Source organism: Oryx dammah, unplaced genomic scaffold, assembly GCF_014754425.2.
Source record: "Oryx dammah isolate SB20612 unplaced genomic scaffold, SCBI_Odam_1.1 HiC_scaffold_5, whole genome shotgun sequence".
NCBI lineage: Eukaryota > Metazoa > Chordata > Mammalia > Artiodactyla > Bovidae > Oryx > Oryx dammah.
Window position 1 is genome coordinate 102,618,103 of NW_024070189.1, and position 12,097 is coordinate 102,630,199.

Sequence of the window (12,097 nt, forward strand, 5' to 3'; positions counted from 1 at the left end):
AGAGGGTCTTGCTAAAGACTCCCCGCGCGCTAGGGACCCCGCGGGGCGTGTGGGGCTCCTGCCTACAGAGTCCCCGGCACTTAGGACCCAAGGGCTGGTGGGGGTGGAGCTTGCGGAGACCCTCCCCAGTGACAGGACCCGTGGATCGGCCGGGGGAAGGGCGCCGGGCTCGGGCTGGGGGCGCGTCTGGCCCCGGCGCATTCCAGAGGATCGGGTTACTGGCGCAGGCGGCTGCGCCTCCCCTCCTGCCCCGCTTCCGCCCTGGCCTGGAGCGGGAACGGCAGTCCTCGTACTCGTCCAGTGCAGGTGTTTGTCCGGTCGCTGGGTGAGAACCCAGCCCCAGCCCTCTGGCTCTTTCCAGCCTCACAAGACCATTTTACAGGCGAGGAAACTGATGCACCGCCAGCCCCCTTTAGTACCAGAAGAGCGGGCAGAGCCGGCTTTACGACCGGCGACCCTGTTGACTGTTCCCCGAGACTGTGACGTCCCTAGGCTCCCAGAAGAGCTGCTAAGTCCAATATATGTTGATTGATTGACTGTACCAAGTAAGCCCAGAAGGACTATGGGACAAGAAAATAACTTAGGCCACGCTGACACCGCTCCCCTCAACCAGGACAGACAGGACTCCTGCATTCACCCAGTGAACATTTTATGTACATTTGCTGAATACCCATGCCCAGGTTCCCAGGTGGCTCAGTTGTAAAGAATCCACCTGCCAATGCAGGGGACAGAGATTCCAGTTAGATCCCTGGGTGGGGAAGATCCCCTGGAGTAGGAAATGGCAACCTGCTCCAGTATTCTTGCCTGGAAAATTTCACGGACAGGAGTCTGGCGGGCTACAGTCCACAGGGTCACAAAGAGTCGGACACAACTAAGCACATAGTACAGGCCTACGTGAGTACACTTGCTGTATACACAAGCCAGGCCCAGTGTATTCACAGGTGGACATTGGAGAAACAGATTTAAGGGTCAGATGTCACAAGACCAACTTCAGAAGTTGATTTTTGCTTTTGGCCAAGTTGAAGCATCATCACTCATCTACCACCCTCTACTGAACAACTGCTGTATGCCAAGGCCTATGCGCTGGGGGAGGGTTTAGGGCCTTCCCTTATCACCTCTAAGCTGACTAGAATCTCACGGGGGATGGGGAAACACCACCATAACAGAGATGCCCACTTTAGGTCAGTGTCACCATTTTTTTTTCCCTTTAAATCGACCCCTTTTCAGCTTTTACTTCAGTAAATACCTTTCAAACGGGAAGCTTCGAGTCACCACCAGGAATGGAAAACCAGTTTCTCTTGCCATAAATAGAAGGAAACTGAAAAAACGAAGAAATGAGAGCAAAACTCGGGCATTCCCTCCTCGGGGACACTCCAGGTCAATTCCGGACCCCAAATGTTCCAGTATCCAAAAAATATTAAAGGCTAGGAAGCCCCAAACCAAGAAGACAGGCATGTGTGTTCACAGGGCAGGAGGGGCCGCAGGGACCCACACAGCATTCCAAGAGGGGGGTCAGCATACAGTAGGAGCTCAATAATGTGCCCAGCCTGGGTGATAAGCACCTACTATAATATGTGTGGGGTTTGCCTGCATCAGCCAGAATCCTCCCAAGGTCCTTTGAGGTACTGAGCTGTTTGGGGGGCAGGGGGTACAGATGGCAGTGGCAGGCAGAGGCCTCTTGGGTGTGCATCCGCCAGGGGTCTCTCTGAGGAGGCTTCAAGTTGGTTAAGTGGAAGCTCTCATGTCTGCCTAAAGACCTTGGGGCTGCCCCACCCACAATACTGTGGGACCCTGACATCCTTCCCATACTACCTGGGGTTGGGGAGGGGGGATGTCAGTCGTGTCTGACTCTGCAACCCCATGGACTGTAGCCCGCCAGGCTCCAGTCCTTGGAATTCTCCAGGCAAGAATACTGGAGTGGGTAGCCATTCCCTGCTCCTGGGGATCTTCCTGACCCAGGGATCGAACCCAGGTCTCCCACATGGCAGGCAGATTCTTTACCATCTGAGCCACCAGGGAAGCTGGGAAGCAATGGATACAGTAACAAATACTTAAATGAATAAGTGTATAATTTAGTGAAGTAATGAGCAGATGCTTCCAGGAGGCCAAGATGGGAAACCCACTCTTGACATTGTTCTTTAAGAGCCCCACAGAAGCACCAGGAACAGGTACACCTGTCCCCATTTTTCACATAAATAAACTGAGGCTCTGAGCAAAGCATAGATCCAGACTTTGGAGGAAGACTGGAATCCAGGTGAATCTCTACGGGCAGACAAGGCTCAGGGAGCTGGGCATCTAGGGGAGATGAGGCTGGACCTGGGGCTGCGGGGGCCCTTGGGTGAAGGCACCACGTTGGCAGCTCTACAGGATCCTGGCCCCTGTAGGGGAGTAGATCGAACGAGGGGGTGAGGCTGCGGGGAGGGGGCGGCGGGGGCCCCCAGGGTGGGGAGGAGCAGGCGGAGTCCGCGTCGCTTAGGAAGAGGCCCCAAGGAAGGAGCAGACTGGGGGCGAGGGCCTACATGTGTATTAACGCCAGTCCTGCCCTTAATGGGCGACGGGGCAGGACGACCCTGCCTCTGAACCTGAGGACATTCTTCCGAACCCCCTAGCCCGTCGCCTCCTCCCCCTCCCCCCAGGCTCCGCCGCCGCCGCCTCTCCCAGGGAGGAAGTGGTGAGGATGCGGGGGAGGGCCCCCCATTCTCACTTCCCCTGGGGCAGGGCGGGGCCTGCAGGGTTCCCTCCCCCGCAGCAGGAATCGAGGGCCCTCACCCCAGCACACACACCGGAGTTGGGGCCAAGGGCGGGGGTGCTGCCCGAGCTGGGACTGGGCCAGGGTTGCACGCCCGCTACCCCCCACCCCACCCCGGTAACACAAGTTCTCTAGGCTTTGACGGTTCTCATCTTAAATGTGAGGGTAAGAAGCTCGACCTTGAAACAGTGAACTGCTGGGTGAGAGGTCCCCGCCCCGGACCTGACGAGCCCCTCGACCCTATCCATTCCCCACCCCAACTCCCGGCCCGGGGCGGGAAAACCCAGCCGGACAAGGACATGCCCAGCCTTGGAAGGGTCAGGGCCGGGCCGGAGGGAGCGACGTCGCAGTAAACGTGGACTTGGAGGGAGGAGGGAGGCGCATTCCGCGGCGCAGGCCAAGACCGGATCCCGATGGGGCCTCTCGGCTTGCCTCGCGGCTGCGCTACCCAAAACCTGTCTCACGTCGGTCCCCGCAGCCTGGCCCCGCCTCTGGCGGGGATCGGGGAAAGGTGGTGGCGGGGGGGTGGGGTTCGGCGCAGCGGGCGGCAGCGCAAGAGTTAATCCCTGCGGCGGCCGGACTCTGGAGTGGGGGTGGGTGGCGTCAGAACCGACGTCAAGGCAAGGAGGAGCGGCGTAGACGCCGATGCTCGGGCCGCCCGGCCCGCGCCCCCGCCGCTCGGGAGGCGGTGGGTGTGGTTGGTGGCGGGAGGCCTACCCCCGCAGTTTCTCCCACGCGGTGCAAAAAGACGGGGCCACTGAGGCACGAGAAGGGGCGTGGCCTACCTGGAATCGCCGCGGGTCTCCGGGCTACAGGCCCCCGCCCGCCCCTGTCCCACCTGGTCACCCTCATCCAAGCCGGGACTCCCCACCTTCGTCCCCCAACCCGGGGTCGCCTGGCTGGCACGGACTGATGTGTTAGTTTTGTTCTCCAGCACGCGGACAAAGCCGCCTAAATACTCGCTGGGCGGCCCCAGGCGCTGCCGCACTTGGTGGCCACTTCAACGTGGGCCTCAGTTTTCTCCACCCGACAATGGGGAGACAGCTGGCGTTTACTGCGAGTGCCCGCTCGGCCTTAGGGAGGGGGTTGGGAGGGGATTCCCACCCCGAGGGGCGGGGAAGGGAGGCGAGAGCCCAGAGGTACGAGCTGGGGACACCAGCCAGGCAAGATTCGAATCCCCACTGGCTCCCGGCCCCCCTCCTTACCTCCAGCCCTCTCTGGTCCCTCTCCCTCCGTTCTTTTCCTCCCTTCCACTTCTCCCCCCTCCTCCCCTCCTCCTTCCCACCGCCCCGCCACCCCCGGGCTGGCTTGGCCTCCCCGCGGGGCCGCTAATTAAATGCAGGGCTGGGGAAGGGAGGACCGCACGCCTTAACCCCTTCAATGCCGGGCCCTGGAGCGCTGTTACTGCCCGGGAAGGAGGGAGAGTGTCAGCTGCCAAACTCCCCTCCGCCCAGAACTTCAGGCCCCAGGACAAACCCATCTGAGCAATGGGTTGTTGTTGTTTGGTCGCCAAATCACGTCTGACTCTTTCGCGGCCCCATGGACAGTGGCGCACCAGGCTCCTCTGTCCATGGGATTTCCCAGGCAATAATGCTAGAGTGAGTTGCCCTTTCCTTCTCTAGGGGATCTTTCCCACCCCGGGATGGAATCCGGGTCTCTTGCATTGGCAGACGGGTTCTTTACCACTGAGCCACCAGGATAAACTGATGAATAGATCGATCAAGGCTTAGGAGCTGGCCCCAAGATTCTGGACGAGGCAGACTCTTCATGGCCTCCTAACAGGAGGGCTGGAGCCTACAAATCGTTGGGAGGGGGAAAGGAATTATAGTGACTGTGAAATATAGTGAAAGAAGGCAATGGCACCCCACTCCAGTACTCTTGCCTGGAAAATCCCCACGGATGAAGGAGCCTGGTAGGCTGCAGTCCATGGGGTCGCTGAGGGTCGGACACGACTGAGCGACTTCACTTTGACTTTTCACTTTCATGCATTGGAGAAGGAAATGGCAACCCACTCCAGTGTTCTTGCCTGGAGAATCCCAGGGACGGGGGAGCCTGGTGGGCTGCCGTCTATGGGGTCGCACAGAGTCGGACACGACTGAAGTGACTTAGAAGTTAGCAGTGAAATAAACAAAGGGAGAAAGGCAGAGAGGAGGAAGAGAGCAGGAAAGGGAGGGAGGCAAAGTCTGGGGGAGACAGAGGGAGACCAGAGAGAAAGGAGGTGGGAAGAGAGACCAGTTACAGAAGGCAGAAGAACAGCAAGAGACACTTGATTGTTATAAAATCAAGCCAGTTTTCACTGGGATGCGTGGTTCTTGGCTGGGAATTGGAACCAGTCTTCAGTCTTGTTGGGATGGTGAGAAGGTGACATTATAAATCTGTACAAAGAAAGTACTATCCGAAGTGGCTGTCCGAGGGCAGCCTAGTTGGAGCTAGTGAGGACATGGTGTCCCCAGCGATGCTCAGTATGTGTGGTGATAAGGGATCCAGGAGGCCACCTTGCGAGCTGGGGGCCTCAGCTACCCTGGAAGCTCACAGGGCAAGATCCCTGATGCTGGCTTCTGGCCATGGCCTGGCTCACCCACTGCTCAGTGACCTCTGACAGTGCTTTGTGGCCTGAACCACCCAGGGAGCTGTGGCTCTCGCTCCCAAGTCCCCAGACTGGCCCTGCAGCTCTGGGTCAGGTGGAGAGGACCCAGACACTGGCATTTCATGGTCTGGCTTCCCCTTCCCTCGGCACTCTGGCTACTGCCATCGTTGGATAGACCGACACTCTGAGAGGGGCCCGCATTCTTGCGGTGGGAATGTCTGAAAACATAGGTAATAGAATATCTGGCAAGAGCTGTGAAGAAATCTCACCAGGAAGAGAGGAGTGGGGAATACAGAGGGTCCATGACATCTGCAAGAAGGCACCAGGGAAGGATGTTCCTAAATGCTGGATTAGCAAGTGCAAAATTAGCATTAGCAAAGTGTGTTGGAAGACAATTAAGGAAGAGGCTGGAGTGGAGTGAGGAAAGGGGACATGGGGGAAGGTAAGGGCAGGGGCGAATCACAGGGGCATCCATGTTGTCAGTAGCTGGGGTCGGGGTAGGTGGAGTCCTTGCCAGCTCAGGTAGAGCCTGTGACTATCCTCCCTGCCTCCATTTCCCCACCAGTGCCCATGTTCCAGAGAATGCAGGGGAGACACAGGGGGCATAGAGGCTGCCCAGGGTCACAGGGGTCCATCTTCTGCTCTCTGAGAGTGCCCCCCTGGCCTCTTCACATGCCCTGTGGCTCCCTGCTCAGCCCATCTCCCTGTCACCTCCTAACTCTCTGCCCACTGCTGCCATCAAGCCACCTAACCTTTGCCCATGATATTCCCTCACTAGTGCCTAGAAAACACTCTGCAGCCCCCCTATCTAGCTGAGCCTGAAGACTTTCCCTCGGCTGGCTCCCCAACCCCACTGGGCCCCTCACTCAGCCCCCTCACCCCATGTTTGGCTACAAGCTCTGCAGAGAGGGGGTGGCTTAAGAGACAGAGAGGCTGACAGATGGGAGAAGGTGGGCATCAGGGTCCTTGAGCTCTGCCCGCAACCTGGTTAAAAATAGCTGCCCCTCTGCCCCAGCCCCCTGTGAGGAGGTGGCAGTGACGGTGGCTGCAGTGATGGGGGATGTGCCCGGAGGAGCATCCGGCAGGGCCCGCGTTGCCATGGTGATGTTGACTCAGAGGCAGAGGCAGGTAGCAGCATCTGGTACCCGGCAGCCGCCTCTGCACGCAAGGCACCCTGCCCAGCCCCCACCCTGCAGCCTCCACTCCACTCATCTTCTGAGACCAGAGAGGGGTGGGTGAGGCCCTGTGGCAGCTGGTTAAGTTCCTCCACAACCCCCATCCAATCACCTGCTAGCAGGTGGGAGATCCTGTTCTCACTGCAGTGACTGGGTACCAGCTCTTCCTCCCTCCACCCACCTGTCATCCTGCCCATCTGTCTGTCTGTCCACCCATCCGTCCACCCACCTATCCATCCATCCCTCTGTTCATTCATCCACTTAACGATTATGGACCATTTCCTGTGTGGCCACACTGTTCCCAGCACAGGGTAGTTAACTTGCCCACGCAATCAGAGTATCTGAGAAGGGTTTGGGCTGAGAGGATGCTGGCGAAGACCCTTGGCCACTTGGGCCCAGGCCTCAAGATGCTGAGGCCCTCTTTTCTCCCTTCTGCTGTCAGTCTCTCCCCCTCTTCCTGTGTCTCTTTCAGTCTCTCTGTCTCTCCATCTCAAAGTACAACCCACACCCCTCAGGCCTCACAGCTGTGCCCACGTCACTCTTCACTTATCCTGCTCTAGCCACATCAGCCCTTGTGCCTTTCCTCCAGTACATGAGCTCATTCCTACCTCGGGGCCTTTGCACATGCTGCTCTCTCTGCCTGGAAGACCCTTAGGGTCTTCACCTGGTATCTGTCTTGTTTAATTCTTGGTTTCCTGATTATCTCTCTACCCACCATCTTCAGAATATATAGACCTAAGAGATGGCCTGTTGTTCCTTAGGTGTAAACACAGAGTAAACACTCAAGGGACAGTCCAGGAGCTGATGAAGGATAAACACAGTGTATCCAGTCATATGGCATATTGTTCAGCCAAAGAGAGGAATGAAGCACCGATACACACTGCAACACGTATGAACCTTAAAAATCCCACGCTGAGTGAAAGAAGCCAGATGCCAAGGGCCGCATAGGATATGATTCCGTTTGTTTATGTGAAATGTCCAAAACAGGTCAGTTCATAAACACGGCAAGCAGATTAGTGGTAGTCAGGGGCTGAGGAGGAGGGAGTGGGTGTGAGGCTTCTTTCTGGGGTGATGACAATGTTCTGGAACTAGGTACAGGTGGTGGTTACACAACACTGTGAATGTACTAAATACCGCTGAACTGCTCACTTTCTTTTGGTTGTTTTTAATTTGCCTGTGCCAGGTCTTAGATGTGGCATGCAGGATCTTTGGTTGAGGCAAGTGGGATCTAGTCCCTCCTGACCAGGGATGGAACCCTGGCCCCCTGCACTGGGAGCGCAGAGTCTTAGTCACTGGACCACCAAGGAAGTCCCTGAATTGCTCACTTTAAAAAGGTTGATTTTGTTACTGAGTGTTGCTTCAATTGTTTTTAAAGCACTTTGGGTAAAAACTGTCTCTGTGTTAGTTGCTTGGTTGTGTCCGACTCTTTGCAGCCTCATGGACTGTAGCCCGCCAGGCTCCTCTCTCCATGGGATGTCTCAGGCGAGAATCCTGGAGTGGGTTGCCATTTCCTTCTCCAGGGGATCTTCCCAATTCCAGGGATGGAACCCGGGTCTCCTGCATCGCAGGCAGATTCTTTACCTTCTGAGTCATCAGGTGTGGACTTTAAAGCAATAATGCTCACTTTGCTGTGTCTTCAAGACAACCAGCATGTGCCTTCCCCAGGGCCTTTGCACCTGCTATGCCCTCCAGCTGGAGGCTTCAGGGGATAGAGAAGCGAATCAGACCCCAATGGGCCAAGCCACTCTCCAACTCGAATCATTCCCCTCTCCTTCCTGGGGCCACAAGAAAGGTCAAGGGGCTTGGTGGTTAGGATGGAGTGTGCCCAGGACACTGAGTGGTTAGGGTGATGTCAAAGATATTTGGGTGCGTTGGAGGGGGACAGCCTGCTCCCTGGGGGAGGGAGAAGGACCAGTAACCTACGTGGGGTCCCAAAACAGGTGGCCAGGGGAGGCAATAGGATTGGATCCAGCTGGGGGCCCTGTCCTAGGAGCCTGCTTCCAGAAGCCTCGTGAACACAAACAGCAAGATCCATTTTCTAATTTTGAAGGAAAACTGCTGAGTAATGAAGATCTCCCTGATCCATGTTACTGCGTCCTGGCCTCCCTCTCCAGGAATCGAGACTTCTAAGGGTTATGGAAAAGGCTTCGCCCTTCCAGAGAGTTCTGGGGAACCTTGTGGAGTCTCTCCATGGCAACAGGGAGGAAGCAAGGCCACCTCACCACACTTGACAGGGATGTGGGCACTTGCAGACCTCCCACAGCCCTGCTGGCCGGGGAGGCATAACCTGTTGGAGGGGTATAGCATGGAGGGACGGGCCCGGGGGTGCTTATAGGGATGGTTTTCCAAGGAACAGAGAAGGGAACGAGGGAGCGGAGATGCATGCCTGTATTCCCCAAGTATTTTTAGGCACTGAACGTGGCCCTGAAATATTCCACGGCCACTCCCAAGAGTGAGCTGGGTGACTATTTTGGTGCCTGGTTCCAGCGGGGGCGGAGTGGGGATGAGTCATCCCTGGGTGGCTGGGTCCAGACCAGGAGGGGGGGTCTCAGGGCAGGACCCAGGGCCTGTAAGGTGACAGCTTACGGACCTGGGGCCAGGCATCTGGTGTTGGCCTCCGGGGCACAGAGGACAGTGGCCCGGCCCCTCCCTGTGGCGTGGCACCGCAGCCCGGGTCCCCCCGGCCAGTCAGTCACGCTGCCGCCACAGCTAATGGAGAGAAAGAGCGCCCCAGGTGAGGTTTCAGACACTCCCCAGGTGCCCAGTGAGGCACTTCTCCTGTGTTTCCGAGCAGGAATGAGGGACTTCCCCAGAGGTCCAGTGGTTACAACTCCGTGCTTCCACTGCAAGGGACACGAGTTCAATTCCTAGTATGAAAAAGAAATTTTATTTTTTAAAAAAGCAAGTATGGAGCACTGGCTGTGTGCCTGAGCCACAGTGGGGTTACACGTCCCAGCGTGTGTCCTGGGATAGATGGCTCGCCCTCTCTGTGTTTGCACACAGGCACTGCCTGTGCCCCACTCGGCTGTTACTGGGATCGAGCCCCTGGGTCTGCTCATCCTCACTTCCCTCCCCAAGCAGGCCCCAGAGTCTCAGGGGTTTTGTGCTTACTGTACCCTTTACCTGTTATTCCCTGCTCTCTTCCCCGGGCCAGAGGCTTTTTTAAGAATTTTTTTTGATGTGGACAATTTTTAAAGTCTTTATTGAATTTGGACAGTCTTGTTACTGTTTTCTGTTTTGGTTTTGTGGCCCAGAGGCATGTGGAATCTTAGCTCCCTGACCAGGGATCAAACCTGCACCCCATGCATTGGAAGGCAGTCTTAACCACTAGACTTCCAGAAAAGTCCTGACCAGAGGCTTCATGTCCTTCAGAAACTGATTTGACCCTGTGCCCCTTCTAGTCTTCAGAAAGCTCCCAGCCCAGCATCCTGAGCCTGCAGAACCCTGTCCCCTTCCCTCGACGCCTCTGTGGCCTCTCCCTTGGGCTGACCCCACCCCCACCCCAGCACTGCTTCCTCTGGTCTCTTGGCTTCCACGCTTGCCTCAGTGTGTTCTAGAACCTTCTGTGGCTTCCTATCTCACTCAGGGCCTGCACCTGCCCCATTTCCTGTCCTCTCACTTTGCTCCGGTCACCACCTGGCACAGGACCTTTGCACAGGCTGTCTCCCTGTCAGGAACACTCTTCCCCCAGAGGTATGACTCCTCTGCCTCCCTCCAATCCTTTTCTCAAATGTCACCAGTGGCCTGCCCTGACCGCCTCTCTTCCCCACCCTCATTTTCTTCTTGGCATTTGTGCATTTGGCCTGTTCGTTGCCAGCTCACCCTCCTGGAAGGTTAAGGGTCACTGGGCTGGGGGACTCTGTTTAATTCACAGCTTAGTCTCCAGTGCCTGGGATGCGGTTATGGCCCCAGTTCCTCCACCCCCAGCCAGGCCTCTGTTCCCGTTATGGCCAACAGCTGCCCCCATTGAGACTGTCTGAGTGGACATCAGACCACCTCCCGTACCTCCCACAGACCAAGCAGCCTTGTCCACGGAGGGCTCTCAGAGAACACTGAGACAGTGATGGCAGGTAGGGACACACAAGCCGGGACACGCAGACCCCAGGGCCCAGATAGATGGCTGGGGAGGGCACCTGCCATCAAGCCTGCCTGAGGAAGTGGGAGGCAGCAGGCTGGGGCAGGGCTTCCAGGGGAGGTGCTGGTGGAGCAGCAGGTGAGGCCAGTGGAGGAGGAGTCAGTGCTGAGGGGTGTGCAGGCAGGACTGACACAGGAAGGCAAGAGTTGCCCTCCTGCCCACCACTACCTGGGGGCTGCTGCTTACGGCTGCCCACTGGATCCAGCTCCGTGAAATGGACTCATGGCCCCAGGTTGAAGCAACAGGGCAATCCAGGCAGGCCCCAGGCTGAGTCACACCTGGGTGTGTGGGCCTCCCTGGCCTGACAGCTGGAACAAACTCCAAAGGGAGAAGGTCGGCCCGCAGGAAACACCTACACTTCACCACCTACACTTAAGCTAGCCCGCAGGCTGAGGGTCATGCAACAGTCAGCTGGTGGGGGCGCTAGCCCCCGGAGACAGACCGTCAGGAGGGCAGAAAGGAGGAGGCCGACTTGTGGGAACCAGCCCGGCACTTTTGGTTTCTCTTCTTGTTCAGGGCGTTGAGGCTGGTTTCTTGAAACCAACCAGGAAGAAGAACTGGAAAACCGGGCTGTCCTGACACCCAGCTCAGGAGGACGGAGGCTTCCGGAAGCCCCTTGGCACCTAAGCGGCCAGTGCTGGGGAGGCGGCTCACGTCACCAGCGGGCTCGGAGAGAACTGGGCCGGGAGCCGGGGCTGCCCGGCTGGAAAGGTCAGGGGCGGCTGGCGGCGCGGGCAGGAAGCCGCGATTACGCACGCCGCAAGGGATGCGCCCCTGTTTGGAGACGGGGCGCGTCGGAGACCCAAGACCTTGAGCGGCAAAGGGGCCCTTGGGAACGTCTGAACATGTTCTTGGTCCAGAGCTAAGGAAGAAAAACCAAACCGCGAACAGCAGGAAGGGGCGGGGCTTCTAAAGGGTTTCTCGTTCACAGCCCTGCAGGACACCCGAGGCAGAGCCCCTGGCTTTCATCAAAGCCTCACCAGAGACATCACGCCCCTGGCAAGTGAGAAACCCAGGCTTCAGACCAAGGCCCCCAATGGCCATTATGGGATTCTGTGTCCAGGGCTATGGGGAGGGGAGTTGTGAACACAGGCCCTCCCTCCCCGCCATTCTTTTTTTGTCTTCCTACCAGCCTGGCCTGGCACCACCCACATCTCTGAGGGAAGTGGGTTCCCAGGGCCCAGGTCACACTCAGACCCCGCACCCCTGTCCCCAACCTATGCCAAAACAAGGACTCAGGCAGCAGCAGGTCCTGGAGAGGGTGCAAAGGGAGAGAAGCAATGATGAGGAAGTGGCAGGGAACAGCACTCTCCAGATACGATCAGACTGAGAAATCGTAGAGAGGCTTTGCGATAGCTAGGCCAGTACTTTGCAGACCTAAGTGGAGTTGTACAGGCACCACCATCTTTTCTTCCAATCACCCTTCAGAACCGGTCTCAACGTGGTATCGG